Here is a 17,500-nt window from a genome sequence, read left to right as displayed (position 1 = left end):
AAATTCTTAGATATCGCTCTCTCGTCTGGATTTCGTTTGCCTGTTTATTCGTGTGGAAAGCCCGCCGTCTCGTGGGCTTAAGCGGCGGACATTACACGGAAATAAAATGTTACTGTCTTATAACTTAGGGAGACAGTGAGAAAGCTATTAGAGAGAGGACAAAGAAGCGGCATTTAATTATTTATCCGTGTGAATTCTAACTTGCCTTGGGTCTAACTGGCCGATATTACGCGAAAATAAAATGTTACTGTCTTATAAGTTAGGGAGACAGTGAGAAAGCTATTAGAGAGAGGACACAGAAGCGGCATTTAATTATTTATCCGTGTGAATCCTAACTTGTCTTGCCTTTAAATGGTCGATATTACGCGAAAATAAAAGGTTACTATCTTGAGGCTTAGGAAAATTGTAAGAAAAGTATTAGAGAGAGGACAAAGAAGCGGCATTCAGTTATTTATCCGTGTGAATCCTAACTTGCCTTGGGTTTAAATGGCCGATATTACGCCAAAAATAAAAGGTTACTGTCCTGAAGCGTAGAAAAGAACACGAGAAAACTGTAATAAAGAGAGCAAGGAATCGACGCTCAACTGTTCATCCCTGTGGCAAGCCCGGCGTCTCGTGGGCCTAAACGGTCGATACTACACGAAGGGAAAAGGTTACTGTCTCGAAGCTTAGGAAGACAATGAGTAAGCTGTTTATCCGAGTGAAAATCCTGGCGTGTCTTGGCTTATAATGGTCGACATGTCATGGAAATTAAAGAATACCGTATCGAAGCTTAGGAAGACAATGGGAAAGCTGTTTATCCGAGTGAAAATCCAGATGTGTCTTGGTTTATAATCGTCGACATCGCACGGAAATAAAAAGTTACTGTCCTGAGGCTTAGGAAGATATTCAGAAAGCTGTTTGTCCGCGTGAGAATCCGGAGAGGTGAGAAATGAGAGGTTGAGAAGAGAGTTGCGTCTGGTGATGTTGAGGGAAGGAAGGGGAGATGAAGAAAAAGGAAAAGTAGGAGGAGGAGAAGAGGTTCGCAAGAGAAGAGGTTCATAAGAGTGTGGTGTTAGTAGTGGTAGATAAATGGTTAGAAATAAAGGGAAATAGTGGTAGATAAATGGTTAGAAATAAAGGGAAATAGTGGTAGATAAATGGTTAAAAATAAAGGGAAAAGTGGTAGATAAATGGTTAGAAATAAAGGGAAATAGGTGTGTCTTGGCCTTAAACGGTCGATATTACACGAAAATAAAGGAATACCGCATCGAAGGTTAGAAAACTATGAGAGGAAGGCCGAGGCAGGAGCGCATAAATGTTGATCCGCGTGAAAATCCTGGTGTGTCTTGGCTTTAAACGGTCGATATTACACGAAAATAAAAGAATACCGCATCGAAGGTTAGAAAACTACAAGAGAAAAGCCGAGGCAGGAGCGCATAACTGTTGATCCGCGTAAAAATCCTGGCGCGTCTTGTGTTTGAACTGTTGATGTTACACTAAAAGGAAAAGTTACTGTCTTCAAACTTAGAAATACTATAAAAAAAGGGCAAGGAATGAGCGTCCAAATGCTTACCCACGTGAAGAAAAACTAACTCCTTTTCGCTCTAATGAAGACTTTTACATGACAATTAACTATAACATTTTTTTTTACAACAAAGGAGACAGCTCAAGGTCACACAAAAAAAGAAAAAAAGGAAGCAATAATAAAAAAAAAGCCCGGTTCTCGCTGCTCCAAAAAAAGAATCTTAGGGAAAACTAAAAGAAAAGAACAATCAAACACTAAGCAATCCAAAAACGTTAAGGGAACAGCCTGATACACAAATATTTAAAGACACTCAAGTACACAACTAAAAGGAAAAAAAACGTCACGAAAGACAAAAGAAAACAAACAGTAAGCGATCAGAAACTTTAAGATAAGAAAAACCGTGATACTTATAGACTCCAGATCGCGGCCTAACACCAATAAGTCTTTCGAAATATACGGAGAGGCTAGATTAAAGGTTCAAGTAGCACAAAGCGATCAGGAACTTTCAGCAGGAGAGCGTCGTATACTTAGAGGCTTATGATTACGTCTTAATGCCAGTGTGTCGAAAGGGCAGAGGTGGGGCGGGACGGCAATAAGTGACAAAACCGGGTCGACTATAGACGGCGAGGTGTGGTAAGGAGGGAGGGGGAGAAGGAGGGAGGGAGAAGAGTGTAAGAAGAGAGAGAGAGAGGAGAGTTGTGTATGAAGGGAGAGGGGAGAGGAGTGTAAGGAGGGAGAAGGGGAGAGAAGTGTGAGGAGGAAAGGTGTGAGGCGAAGGAGAGGGGGAGAAGAGTGTAAGAAAGGAGAGAGGAGAGAAGTGTAAGGAGGGAGAAGGGGAGAGAAGTGTAAGGAGGAAAGGGGGAGAAGAGGGGCAGTCTGGTCATAGAGGGAGAGGGTGAGATGAAGGAGAGAGGGGAAAGAGGAGCAATATATAGGGAGAGAGTGAGACTGAAGAGAGGAAGGATGTGGAGAAGAGGGACAGCCAGGGTTGGGTATGGGAGAGAGGGAGAAGAAGGGGAAGCAGTGTAAGGAAGGAATTGGGGAGGTGAGGAGAGGGATGAAGAGGGGAAGAGGAGTGTGAATAGGGAGAGGGAGGAAGTAAGGGAGGGTAAGAATATGGAAGATAGGAAGGTATGTAAATAGTAAAACCAATAAGAAAAACAAAGGAAATAAAGGTTAGCAATGAAAGATGATACGAAATTAGGTAAAAAAAAAAAAAACAAGCAAGTGTAAGTTATAAATGCAGCAAAGTATGAAAAGTTAAAAATAAGAAGAAAAAAAAGCATATAGTATTTAGAACAGTACGGTATATTAAGGAGGGAGAGGGTCAGGGAGAGGTGAGAGAGAGGGGGAGAGGAAGACCAGTAAGCAAGGAGAGGGTGAGAGGGAAGTGAGGAAGGAAGGGGAGAGTCAGTTAGTATAGGGAGAGGGTGAAATGAAGGAGAGGAGGAGAAAAAGGACAGGAAGGAGGGAGAGGGTGAGAGGGAAGAGAAAGGGGAGGTAGTGAACAGATAGTGGAGCAAAACGTCGCTCATTCGTTTGTCTCGTTTTTCTCTTGTTTGTCTCGTTTATTGTGTTTTAAGAGGGAGAGGGGAGGTTAAATAAGGGGAGGATAAGGGGAAGGGGGAAGGGGTGTTTGCTAACCGAGTGAGGGGTTGTGGTGGGGAGCAGGTGTTAATCTGGGGGTTTGGGGTGGCGTGTGGGGGTGTTCGTGTGCAGAGGTGAAGGGGAAGGAAAAAATGTTGTGTTAATATTGTGAAGGCGCCGTTGCAAAAGGAGGAGGACTGAAGCATTAAGCAAGGTGGCAGGTAAAGGTAAAGGTGTGTGCATACGCTATAACTGCGCGTGGCTGCGGTGCTCATCTCCGATCCGTTGGGCCTTTGAGCCAGTGATAGGTAAGAACCTGTTACACCGGGACACGCGCCAATGTGAAATCCGGGATTGTCAGTTACTTTCCCCAGGTTTCCCCAGGTATCCATTTATCGACCAGCCCGAAAGGGACGATGAACAGCTGGGTGAGCGGAGTAGTAGCCAGGCACGCTCACCACCATACCACGGAAAAGGAAAGTGAGGTGGGTTGAGGATTGAGTTGAGGGGACAACACATACAAAAAAAAGCTTAATATGAAGGTTAGAACTGAAAATAGGTTTGAGAAGAGTAAATAAAGTAAGAAAAACAAATCGTATGGAAGATAGGAAGGTATGTAAATAGTAAAATCAATAAGAAAAAAAAGCAAATGAAGGTAAGGATTAAAGATGATACGAGATTAAGTAAAAAAAAAAAAGCAAATTGAAGTTATAAATGTAGCAAAGTATGAAAAGATAAAAATAAGAAAAAAAGCATATAATATTTAAAAATGTAGAAGGGCATGAATAAAAAAGTAAGAAAAAATAAAGCATATTGAAGTTATAAATGTAGCAAAGTATGAAAAGATAAAAATAAAAAAAAAAGCATATAATATTCAAAAATGTAGAAGGGCATGAAAGAAAAGTAAGAAAAAATAAAGCATATGGAAGTAATGAACGTAAGAAGATAGGAGAACAGCAAACAGAGACTGAAGGGAAAACGACTAGTGAAAAGGGTAAGAAGCAGCGAAGGAGGGCAAGGATGGGTGAAAGGAGGTGAAGGGAGGGACTAAAGATGGGTGGAGATATTATAGGGAGGGGAGAAAGTGAATGACGGGGACGCAGGTGGAGAGAGAAAAGGCTGTGTGAGGGAGGAATGAAGGGGTGTCAAGGAGAGGGTGGAGGGATGCGAGGTGTGGGGAGGGTAGAGGTAAAGAAATGATGGAAGGGTAGGCAAGGCTGTGTAGGGAGGGAGGGAGGAGGAAAAAGTTGTAAAAATAAAAAAAATGGAAATGAAAAGAGAGAGAAAAAAGGAAAGACAGAGAGGATTGAATAAATAAAAGGTAAAAGGGAAAATGGAAATGGAAAGTGGAAATGAAAAGAGAGAGAAAAAAGGAAAGAAAAAAAGAGGATTGAAAAAATAAAAGGGAAAATGGAAAATGGAAATGAAAAATGGAAATGAAAAAAAGGGAAAAAAGAGAAAAAAAGCGGATTGGAAAAAAATAAAATGGAAAATGGAAATGAAAAGAGAGGGAAAAAAGGAAAGAAAAAGAGGATTGAAAAAATATAAGGTAAAAGAGGTGATATGATTTCTCTTTTACATCAGAGGCGGCAGCTCAAGGGCAACATGTAAACATTAAAAAAAGCCCGCAAATACCATTCTTACAAACAGTGGAACAGGAAAAGTTACAAAAAAAACAGTCAATTTATGTTAGGAAAGTGCCTTGATATACCCCTCGTGAAAGTGTTCAAGTCGTAGGAAGGGCGAAACACAGGCATACTAAGGCTGTTTCTGAGTACTAGTGAAAGGGATGAAAATTTAAATAGTATGCTGATTTAACAAACACGAAAAAAGATATGAAGTTACCAGCTGCGATATGAAGTTAGGTAAAGGTGTGTATGAGAGGGAAGGTAGAGAAAGGAAAGTTGTTGGGGAGGTAAGAGTGAAAGGGAAAGGGGAAATAGGAAGCAAAAAGAAAAGGTTAGAAGAACAGGAAGGATAGACCGCCCGAAATATGGAGATGAAGAGAAAAACAAAAACATGACTGAGAATGATAATGAAAATGTTGCAGATGAATGAAAGAATAAGAATAAACAAACCGAGATATGTGAAGATAAAAATAAAGAGACAAAGAATAAGGATTTCAAGGCAACTGAAGTGAAGGAAAGATAAAGAAACAGTAAGGGAAATATAAAAAATGGAGTCAGTGGATAAATATACATAAAAAAGAGAAGAGTGAGATGCAGCGAGATATAAAAGTAGTGAAAGGAATATTATCATTGGGAGTGATGGACGGAGACCTTATAGGGAAAACCAACACCAGGAGGAAGATAGGGAAGGGGAGGTGACGGGGAAGGGGAAGAAGGAGGAGGAGGAAAGGGAAGGGGAAAGAGGAGAAATATGACGAGGAGACTGATGCATAGGAGATGGGGATGGAGATGAAGGGAGATTGTAAAGGAGAAGGAGAAAGAGAGGGAGGAAGAGGACGGGAAAGACAAGGAAGTTAAGTGAAGGTAGATAAAAAAAAGGAAGGGGAAGGAAAAGGAGATGGAAAAGGATGAGAATGCAGAAAAGAAAAAGAAAGAGAAAGATGTGAAAGGAAGATGAAGAAGGAGGAGAATGAGAATGAGAAGGAAAAGGAGGCAATAGAAAACAATTATAAGTTTTTTTTTTTTTTGCAGCTAAGGAGACAGTTCAAGGGCGTAAAGAAAAAAGAAATTAGAGAGAAATTAGCAAATAAGAAAGAGGAGGAGGGAGATGGAAGAGAAGGAGGAAGAGAGAGATAGACAAGGAAGAAAAGGAGGAGGACGAAAGGCATTGAGGGACATAATACCATCTACACTATCTCCTCCTCCTCTTCCTCCTCCTCCTCCTCCTCCTCCTCCTCCTCCTCCTCCTCCTCGGTGTCCCATTCTCTTTGACAGTGGTGACCCCCGCCCATCCGTGACCCTTGACCTCACTCCCCCGCCCCCCTCCTCACCCCTCCCTACCCCCCCTCCCCTTCTTTTGTCAATGTGGCGTCATGCAGGGGGCGGGATGGTCGCTGCCTTTGATTCTCTGCTCCAGTTTAGCTTTCTCTCTCTCTCTCTCTCTCTCTCTCTCTCTCTCTCTCTCGCTCTCGCTCGCTCTCGTTCTCGTTATTATTTGTCTTTCATCTCGTACATAAACATTTGATTCTTTGCTCTCGTTTGTTTGTTTGTTTATCTTTTTTTTTCACCTTCCTCTCGTCGTGTTTATTTGGGATTCAATTCTTCATACTTATATATTCCGATCTCTTGTGTCTGCTCAACCCTTTTTCAATGCTTCTTCTTCTTCTTCGTGCTTCGGGTCTTCAGTACATAATCCCTTATTTTTCTTTTTGTCTTTGTTCGTGTTTTTCTTTATCCTCAAACTTGTGCGGCCTGATTTGTTCCTCTAGTTTACTGTTTTGCCTCTTTTTCTTCCTTGTATTTGTTTGTGTTTCAGTTCTCATGCATAACCATTTCGATCCTCTTTTGTCATCTTTGTAACGTGCTGGTTTGTGTTTCAACTCTTTATACATTGAATATTCCGATCCGTTTCTCCAGGTCAACTTTTCTCCTTAACTTTTCGTACTTATTTTTTTTTTCCTCCTTTTTTTGCAACAGAGGAAACAGCTCAAGGGCAAAAAAATAAAAATAAAAGGAAACAATAATGAAAAAAAGCCCGCTACCCGCTGCTCCTGTGCTTGTCCTTATACTTAACCAATTCGATACTTTGCTGCATTTTACCTTTCCTTCTGCCTTCCTCCTTTCACTAATGTCTCTGCTCCTCTTCCGTATTCTTTATCATCTATCCTTCATTCCTCTTACATGTGTTTTATTTTTGGGTCTTCACACGTAACCATTTCTATTCTCTGGTCCAGTTTACCTTTCCTCCTCTTATCCTCCTTTCACTAATGTCTTTCTGGTCTTGCTGCGTATTCTTTCTTATCTATCCTTCCTTCCTCTTACATGTGTTTTACTAATGGGTCTTCACACGTAACCATTCCTATTCTCTGCTCCAGTTTACCTTTCCTCCTCTTATCCTCCTTTCACTAATGTCTTTCTGGTCATGTTGCGTATTTCTTTCTCTCCTCTTGCTCTTATATTTTTGCCCCGTCTATATGTTGTTGCTCTAATTTTGCGACGTTCCTTGTATATCTCCTTCCTTTTCCTGATGCGTTCTCCTGCAGTTTCTTTCTTGCATGTTTTTTCCTGTTATAATTATGCCTTTCTTGCCGTCTATAACCTTTGCTCCAGATATAAGTTTTCTCTTTTTGCTTCATCTCTTTTTACTGTTATGATTTTCCCGTCTTGTATGTATATTTTTTTCTGTTTGCTTACTTTTTTTTTTTTTACTATTATGCTCTGCCCTTATTGTATATATATTTTCAGTTTTTGCTTTCTTTCTTTTTACTGTTACGCTTTTCCCTTTTCTTGTATATAATTCGTTTCCATGTTGTAGTATTTTTTTGTGTCCCTCTTCTACCGTTGCTCCTGTTTCCCTTTTTCCCTTTTTCCTCCTTTAATTCTCTCTTTCTGCCCATCTTAATCTTATCCTTTTCTTTTTACTCCTTTTGCCTTTTTTGTCGATACGTTTCTTTCTCTTTTATCTCCTTTTATTCTGTCGTTCTGTTTATCTTCACGCAAATATTTGTTTTATACTTTTTTGTTATTCGTGTTTTGGTTCCTTCAATCGCTCCTTCAACTCTCATCCTTTTATTTATCTGTGTTTTACTCTCTTAACATTGCTCTCTAGTTTAGCATTTCTGTTTTTAATATCCTTCTATTTTCTCTCGATTTTCCTTACACATCCTTTTTATTCCTTTTCACCATAATATCTTCCTTCCCCTCAATGATCGTTCTTCCAGTTAAACCTTTCAACCCTTTTTCTACTTTTACCGATTTGCCTGTCTATTAACATTGCTCTCTAGTTTAGCATTTCTGTTTTTAATATCCTACTTTCTCTCGGTTTTCCTTATATCCTTTTCGCCGTTATGTCTTCCTTCCCCTCAGTGATCGTTCTTCCAGTTAAACTTTTCAACCTTTTTTCAGCTTTACTGATTTGTCTGTCTTCCCCTTCTGGTGTTTGTGTACTTTCACTTTTACTAATATGTCTGTCTGTCTCTCTTTATATTCACACATTTTTCTCTCTAATTAATCTTTTTGTTCCTTTATTCGTTTTGCAGTGCAACTTCTCTATTTTTTTTTGTTCCTTTAATATTATATCTTTTTGCTCTTCATGGTCATTTTTTTTCTTTTTTTCTGGGTAGTTCTGATTTCAATACACATTTTTAACTTTTGTGCTAACTAATATTTATTCCTATTTACATGTTGTCATTTCTTTCTCTATTTACTATTATATCCTTCAGTCTTTCACCATTATTTTCTCACCATCTTTGTATTTATGCTTTTCTGAGACATTTATTTTTCACTGTTGCTAATAACGTGACTTCGACTCTGTTTAAATAAATAGTTTTCGCTTTCTCTGCATTCAGTAGTTATTTATTTTAATTTTCTCTCTTCTCGATGAACACAAGCCTATTATTTTCCCGTAACACAGTAGGCGGCTTATTACTGCTTCGTTGCCTCCTGTTCGTATATTATCCACAAGCAAACGAGAGAGAAAATATGCAATTGTTTACCGATGCATTTTATTAACTTCGCTCTCCGGCCATTCATCCGCCTCTTTAACAATATGCATATGCACAAAAATCGAAGTATATACAGACACGTTTCAAACCAAATCCGGCTCGATAATTTACATAGCGAAAGGTTGTGATTTGGCACCAGTAAGTTTTGGCGAGACTTACATCCCACTGCTCTATTGCACCGTTTAAGGGATCAAAACCTCTTATTACTGACCTGAATGTCCAAGAAGGAGCATCCGATCATAAGGTTTAGCCACACACTCGCGGGGGATCATGGGAGGGCTAAAAATGCACACTGTGACAGGTATTGACTCGTCCTGATCCTGTTCTGCATAAATATCTTGGAATCCAACCCTTAATTATACTCCTTTGTACGTGCCAGAGGGATCGAGAGAGAGAGAGAGAGAGAGAGAGAGAGAGAAAGGGCGGGGGTGACAGCACTGAAGTCAATCTTGTTGCCTTACTATCATTTGTCTCCACCTCTTCTCTCTCTCTCTCTCTCTCTCTCTCTCCCCCTCGCCCTCGCCCACCGTCGCCCAATAAGGAGAGTTTGACATTAGCTTCTCCACGAATTAATCCAGACTTTCAATCCCGAATTAACCTCCCGCTAATTATTCTCTCTCTCTCTCTCTCTCTCTCTCTCTCTCTCTCTCTCTCTCTCTCTCTCTCTCTCTCTCTCTCTCTCTCTCTCTCTCTCTCCTCTCCTCTCCTCTCCTCTCCTCTCCTCCTCCTCCTCCTCCTCCTCTTCCTCCTCCATCTATTATAAGGTCTTGCAAAAGTTTATCGGTCTGTTTATTCAATCATTTAATATTTAATGGAGTGATTATATTTTTTTTGTCAGCTCAGAACACACACACACACACACACACACACACACACACACACACACACACACACACACACACACACACTAATCTCTTGACTCTCTCTCTCTCTCTCTCTCTCTCTCTCTCTCGGAATGTTTCCCTCGCCATATACGGACGGCACGTGAGATATTTGTCGATCCGGATAAATGGTTAATGGAATCCGGAATGTCTTGTCGGATTCCACTCAATTATCCGGATCCAAAAACGATGATGCTATTAACCTCCTGTCGGATCTGAATGCCTATGTGGGAGAGAGAGAGAGAGAGAGAGAGAGCACACACCAACAGCAACACTAATGAAAAAAGTATATATATTTATTAGATGTTAAAGATTAATAAGATGAGAAAGTCAACAAGAGAGAGAGAGAAAAAGTAAATATGTAATTATCACACACACACACACACACACACACACACACACACACACACACACACGTTCCTACTCTCCCTCACCACACAGTCCCCTTCTCTCCACCTTAACCTTCACGGTTGCCCCCCCCCACCCCCTCAATACCCCTCTACACCCCAACCCTTCATTACACCTCTCCCCCCCCGCCCCACCCACACTCCACCTCCTCTCCTTCAGCAGTCACTACCCTCTCCAGGTAAAGAGATTAATTAATGAAATATGAAAATAATTAAACGAATATTAAAGAAAATTAATCATTCGTTTTGCGGAGAAGGGTTCTTGTTTGTTCTTAATTAATTGTAATGGTGATTCGTGTTTTTGATATATTTTTTGTTTAGCTTTTTATTTATCTTTTCATTTTCGTCCCTGCGTGAATGAGAAAATACGCAAATGTGTAGATTAGGTCGGATGTTTGGCCTTTTGGTATAGGTTAGTGCAGACCTCGGGCAATTAATATGTAAGTAATTATATTAAATTTATTAGTAAATAGATTGGTAGATTTATAAACTAATTTTGATGCATGTCACCCATTTAACATGTAAGTAGTTAAGAATGAAATAAGTAGGTAGTGAACTAGGTAGGTAGCTAATAATAGATAGGTAGGTAGGTAGGTAAATGGCCGTGCAGTCACTCGTTTAACATGTAAGTAAGTATAGATATGAAACAAACATGCAAAAATACAGGTAGGTTAGTTCCTATATGTCGATGCAACTGTCACCGAGCTCATATGTAAGTGGTAGGTAAGTAGACATGTAGGTAGGCAGATTGCTAGGTAAGTGAATGGCTGAGCATGTGTCGCCCATTAAATATATTAATAGACAAGAAACAAATAAAAGGGTCGGTAGGTAGGTGGGTGGGTCAAGTAAATGTCCGTACAGCCGTCACCCTATTTGTTTAAGTAGGCAGGTAATAAAAAGTAAGTAGGTAGGTAGGTGGCTTAGGTAGGTAGATGAAGGGTCGAGCAGCTGTCACCCAATTTATATGTTAGTAGGTAAGTAGAAATATGGATAGGCAGACTGGCAGTTAAATGAATGGCCGTGCAGCTGTAGGTAGATAGGCTTATGGGTTAAAAAAATGACCGTGCTACTACCACCCAATTTTTTTACATCAATATAAATAGCTCAAGGGCATAAAAAAAAACAGAAAAAAAACAAAACTATCCTAAGGGCATTAAATCCAGAAGAAAAGCCTTCCAAAACGCCGATCCATGTAAGTAGGTCTAAGTAAGTAGATATGTAGGTAGGTAAGTGAATGGGCGTGCAGGTGTCGGGCAATGAATCTGTAAATAGGGCATGTAATCTGTAAATAGGTATGTTACAAAATAAACAAGTAAATATATACCTATGCAAGGGTTACCCAGTTTAAATGAACGTAGGTATTAGTAAGTAGATATGCAGGTAGGCACATCGGTAGGGGAGTAAATGGGGAGTGCAGGTGTCACCCAATTAATATGTTAGTAGGTAAGAATTTCATAAGTGGGTACGTAGATAGGTTAGATAGGTAAGTAAATGACTTCAGAGGTGTCACCCAATTTACATGTAAGTAGATATGTAAGTAGATCTGGACACCTCTCCTCCCGAAATTGACCTCTCTTCCGGCCACCTCTTTTGATTCTTTTTATAGGAGCAGCGAGTAGCGGGCTTTTTTTTTTATTATTGTTTCCTTTTTTTGTGCCCTTGAGCTGTCTCCTTTGTTGTAAAAAAAAGGTAAACAGACGTGCAGGTGTCGCAAAATAAACATGTTAGTAGGTCAGATATAAAAAGGTCATTATTTAGACCGGTCAGATACGTGTCTATATGGTAAATTGACCCCTCTTTTGGCCACTCTTCTGAACCTTTTTTTATATGGGCAGTGATCAACGGGCTTTTTTTTCATTATTACTTTTTTTTTTGCCCTTGAGCTGCTTCCTCTACTGTAAAAAAACGGGTTTCTGGTCGAATAAAGAATGTGATGGAATTGACAGATAATAGGATAAGATAAACAAGGTATATAAAGAAGGAAGGATTCATTTGTAGAGAGAAAAGTCATGCAAAAGATGGAGGAGCGAGTCATCATCTCCGAAGTTTTAGAAAGAAGACAAAATAGAGAAAGCATAAGAGGTAAGCCAAGAGAAGAAAGCCAAAGGAAATAATAAGGTATAAGCCACAGGAAGAAAGCCATGAAGTAGGTAAATAAGTAGAGTAGGAAGGTAGATTGGCAGGTAGATTAATGGGCCGTGCAGGTGTCGCGCAATTAATCTGATCGGCGCCTCGTTCCCGCGGTGGTCCAAAGGTGCGCGCGGCGTGTATTTATGGCGCGGCTCCATTAAGATGTTTTGCAGCGCCGCCGCCTTTGTCTCGGCCTGGCGGGTATGAATGAGGCGGGAGCAAGGAACTCACCTGCTCGGGTTACTTCACAGGTGTGTTTGTGGGCGGGGAGGGGACGTGTGTGCAGGGCGGGGGTGGGGGGGAAGAGGGGGCGTGGGTGGAGGTGGAGAGCGGGGGTAGGGGTGGAGGGCGGGGGTAGAAGTGGAAAGCGGGGGTGGGATAGGAGAACGGGGGTAGGGGTGGAGAGCGGGGGTGGAGGTGGAGAGCGGGGGTGGGGGTGGAGGGCAGGGGTGGGAGTGGATGAAAAGGGTTTGGGGTTGTTTGTGTGTGTGTGTGTGTGTGTGTGTGTGTGTGTGTGTGTGTGTGTGTGTGTGTGTTGGATAGGTAGAGAGAGGGATTAAGTGGTTGAGAAGAGTAGAAAACACACTCAGACAGATAGACAAACAGAAAAACAGATAAACAAACACATACAGAAAGACAGACAGACAAATGCCGAGACAGACAGTTAGATACACAAACAAACAAACATTTATAGAGAAAGAATCAGGAGATGAGTTGGACATGAAAGATACACAAACATAGACAGACAAATGAAAAAGAAGGAAAAGGTCGATAGCCACCAATGAAAATACAAAGACTAGGACACTGAAGGACAGACATTCAGGACATCAGACAGACAGACACAAACAAATAAGACATATCACAGAAAAAAAACAGACATTCAACCAAACACAGACAGACAGCGATGGAAAAGGAAATACAAGAACAACAACAACAAAAAAAAAAAACAGGAAAAAAACCAGACAGAGAGAAAGAAAGAGATGTTGACAGACAAGCAGAGTGACCATACAGAGAGACAGACAGACAGACAGAGAAACGGACAGACAGACAATAGGGAGGGCATTGTTAAGGGCGCCGAGGTGGGTTAAATGGATGGAGAAAGGGAGAGAAAGCTAGACAATAAGGGGAGGGAGGGAGGGAGTTAGGTAGGTAGGTAGGGAGGGAGGGAGGGAGGGAGGGAGATAAGTGGGTAAATAGGTAGAAAGGGAGAGTAGGAAGGATGTGTGGTTATATAGGTAGAAAGGAAGAAAGGAAGGAAAGGAGGAAAGAAAGAAGACAGTGATGGAAATAGAATGGGAAGGAAGCAGATAGATAGTAATAGAGGAATATGGGAAGGTAGGAAGAGAGGGAATGATAGATAGGAAGATAAAGAAGGTGAGGAGATGGAGGAAAGAGGGAGACAGGCAGAGAGAGAGGAAGTCTGGCTGGTAAAGAGAGGGAGAGAAAAGGACGGAGGGAGTGTGTAAAGGTTAACAGAGAAGACATCAGTGGAGTGACAGGATTAAGGGGTGGAGAAATACAAGGAAAAAGGAGAGGAGGAGAAAAAGGAATAGGAGGAGGAGGAGGAAGAAATGATGCAAGCGGGAAGTCAAGGAATGAAGAAGGGAAGGAGGTAAGAAAGAAAGGAAGTATAGGAGAAAGGAAAAAAAGAAAGGAAGGAACGTTGAAGAAAGGAAAAAGGAAGGTAGGAAAATTTAATAACTAAGAAAAGAAGGTAAGAAACAAAAACAAAATAACAAAAAACGTAAGAGAAAACAGAGGAAGGCAGAACGAAGGGAAGAAGGGAAGGAATGAAATAATGGAAAGAAGGAGGGAAGTAAAGAAGAAAGGAAAAAAGGAAGGAAGGAAGGTTGAAGAAAGGAAAAAGGAAGGTAGGAAAAATTAATAACTAAGAAATGAAGGTAAGAAAGGAAAAAAAATAGCAAAAAAAGTAAGAGAAAACAGAGGAAGGCAAAAAGAAGGAAAGAAAGGAAGGAAAGAAATAATGGAAGGAAGGAGGGAAGTAAAGAAGAAAGGAAAAAAGGAAGGAAGGAAGGAAGGAAAAATTAAGGACTAAGAAAAGAAGGGAAGAAGGGAAAAAATAGCAAAAAAAGTAAGAAAGAACAGAGGAAGGCAGGAAGAAGGGAAGAAAGGAAGGAAAGATATAATGGAAGGAAGGATTGAAAAGCTTAAGACATCACGGTAACCTAAAATCCACTATAATGCTCGTAGTTTGTCCTCGTTAGTCTGTTTGTTGGGTTCGTAAAGGGTTTAGATTGCCTTTACTTACCATTCTCTTCCTCTTCCTTCCTTCTCGTCCATTCTCTTCTCAATCCTCCTTATAGTTTTTTTTCGTGGACCTTCGAAGAATTATGTTTTGCCTTTCCGTCCTTCCTGCCAGTGATACAGATGTTTGTGCGTGTTATATGTTGGAATAAAACACCTGACCTTCATTCTTTTCCTACACGGGACCTTTTTACTTTTATCTTTTTCTTTTAACCTTTTTTTTCTTTTTGTCGTTTTTTCTACTTTTTCGTTTTTTTGGCTTCTTGTTTATTGTTGTTGTTGTTGTTTGCTGTTGTTGTTGTTGTTGTTGTTGTTTTTGTTGTTGTCGTTATTATTGTTTTGTTTTGTTTTGTTGTTCCTCTTATTGTTTTTATTTTCTTATTTTGTTCTTGTTCCTTTTTCTTCCTTTTCGTTGTTTCCCTTCCCGTCCTCATTTTTATAACCTTCGTCCTTTTCTCATCGTCATCGTCCTCCTCCTCCTCCTCCTCCAACTCCTCCTCCTCATTCATCTTCTCCTCCTTCACCTCCTCCTCCTCCTCCTCCTTACAGAAAACGAAGGACGGCGCGCGGACACGTACTGAAGGAGGAGGAGAACAAAAAAATAGATTGAGGTTTTATTGCATAGTTACTTGTCTCTCTCATTTGTTGTCTCCTCGTCTCCTTGAGTTATCTCCCGCCCTTATCTCTCCCCCGCGTCTCCTCCGGTCCACTGCCTCCCGCTTCAGGCCTCTCCGCGGGTCCTTAATTTGCTCCTGAGGCTCCTGCAGGACGCCACCCTCAACCAGGCGACAATATTTTCCTCCTGCTGGGCCATTTTTTTTCTTTTGCCTCGTCTTGGTCGTTAATGGTTTTGTTTATTACTTATTTACTAACTTTGGTGTATTTTATTTTCTTGTTATTCTTAGGCTTATCATTTTCTTATTCATGTTCGTTTTTAATTATTTTTGTACTTGTTTTAATCTGTCGTGATCCTTTTGTCTTGGTTGCAACGTTAACGGTCTTTGTTTATCACCTGTTTACTTACTCTTATGTATTTTATTTTCTTGTTGTTCTTTTTGATATGTTGTGATACTTTTTGTCCTGGAGATGACTTTAATGGTCTTCGTTTATTACTCCTTTATCTGCTTCAGTGTATTTTATTTTCTTCTTATTCCTTCCAGTATTCTTTTTTCTTCTTCTAATTCGAATTCTTAACATAATTCTCGTCCTTAATATTGTTCTTGTTTTTATTCTTGTTTAAATCTGTTGTATTTTATTTATTTTAAGTATTTTATTTTCTTCTTGTTCTTATCATTATTCTTTTTTTCTTATTCTGATTAGTATTTTTAGCATTATTTTCGTTCTCAATATTATTCTTGTTCTTGTTTTTGTTTAAATCTTGTATTTCATTTATTTTGAGTATTTTATTTCCTTCTTATTCTTAGCAGCATTTTTTTTCTTATTCATATTCTTAACACTATTCTTGTTCTTAACCCGGTAGTAGCGACGGGCCAAATTTGTGGCTTTACCATGTACCAGCGACGGGCCAAATTTGTGGCTTTACCATGTACCAGCGACGGGCCAAATTTGTGGCTTTACCATGTACCAGCGACGGGCCAAATTTTCGCCAAGACATAAACCCCCCAAAATAGATGATGCATAAACTGATCACGTATGCGTTGATGATATTATGAATTGGTTTGCGTGAGTGATGTTTTTTTTCTTATTTTTTTCGCTTAGAGGGAAGGGGCCTTAAGAAACATTATCCCCGCAGCTACCGGGTTAATATGATTCTTATTCTCGTTCTTGTTTAATTCTGTCGTGATCTTTTCCCTTGGTCGCGATGTTTATTACTTGTTTACTTACTGTGGCGTATTTTATTGTCTTGTTTTTCTTTAAATTAAATATGTTGTGATACTTTTTTTCTTGGTCGGGACGTTAATGGGCTTTGCTTGTTACTTATTTACTTGATTTGGTGTATTTTATTTTCCCTGTAATTCTTTTTTTATGTGTTGTGATACTATATTTTTCTGTTTTGCTTAATCGTTTTATTATATAGAGGAGTAAGTAGCGGGCTTTTTCTTTCATTATTGTTTTCTTTTTCTTTTTTTCTTTTCTTACTCCCTTGCACTGTCTCCTCTCCTGTAAAAAAAAATAAAAAAATCAGGTATAATAATATTTACTCTGAATTAATTAAAATCGAGCAGTGTAGTTAATTTATGCTGCTCGTTTATTCAGTTTAGTTTCTCGTTTTTATTATTAACGCATTTCGTCACTTCTTCTCGTCTTCCTCTTCCCCATTATCGTCTGTCCATATCTCTTCTCTTTTCCATGTTTCCTTCGCTACTCTGCCATTGTTTTCTTTTCCCTCTTCTCATCTTACTCCAAATGTCACTTCAATCTTCTCAATCTCTTCCTATATTTCCTTTGTGTCTCTTTTTTTCTGTTGCTCTGTTTTCTCCCATATCCTCCTCGTCAACCTTCTCTTCTCCTCTTTCCTTCCTGTTCCAATTCCTCCTCCTTCTTCTCTTCCTTCTTCTTCTCTCCTCAACATCTCTTTTTCTCCTCATCATAATCATCTTCCCTCTCCTCCACTTCCTCCTCCTCTTGTTTTCTCCTCCTCCTCCTCCTCCTCCTCCTCCTCCTTCTCTTCTTATCCTTCACTCTCTCCTTTCTCTTCCACGCTTCTCTCTCTCTCAAGGTCATATGTGGGTGTATCTCTTGCTTTATGTGTGTGTGTGTGTGTGTGTGTGTGTGTGTGTGTGTGTGTGTGTGTGTGTGTGAGGACATGTAGGTATTTATTTACGTAACCTGTCTACATACATACAAATACAAGTAGGTACGAGGGGAGAGGGGGGAGGCTGGGGGAGAAGGGAGGTAAGGAGGGATGTCATATGCGTATCTTGAAGGTGATCGGGAGGGAGGGAGGGAGAGAAGGAGGGAGAGAAGGAGGGAGAGAAAGAGGTTAGGTGATGAGGGAAGGCGATTAGAATGTAGGTGGAGGACAGGCAGGAGGAGTATGTGAGAGAGAGAGAGAGAGAGAGAGAGAGAGAGAGAGAGAGAGAGAGAGAGAGAGAGAGAGAGAGAGAGAGAGAGAGAGAGAGAGAGAGAG

This window comes from Eriocheir sinensis, chromosome 36 (assembly GCF_024679095.1).
Source record: "Eriocheir sinensis breed Jianghai 21 chromosome 36, ASM2467909v1, whole genome shotgun sequence".
NCBI classification, from domain to species: domain Eukaryota; kingdom Metazoa; phylum Arthropoda; class Malacostraca; order Decapoda; family Varunidae; genus Eriocheir; species Eriocheir sinensis.
This window is presented reverse-complemented; position numbering follows the sequence as displayed.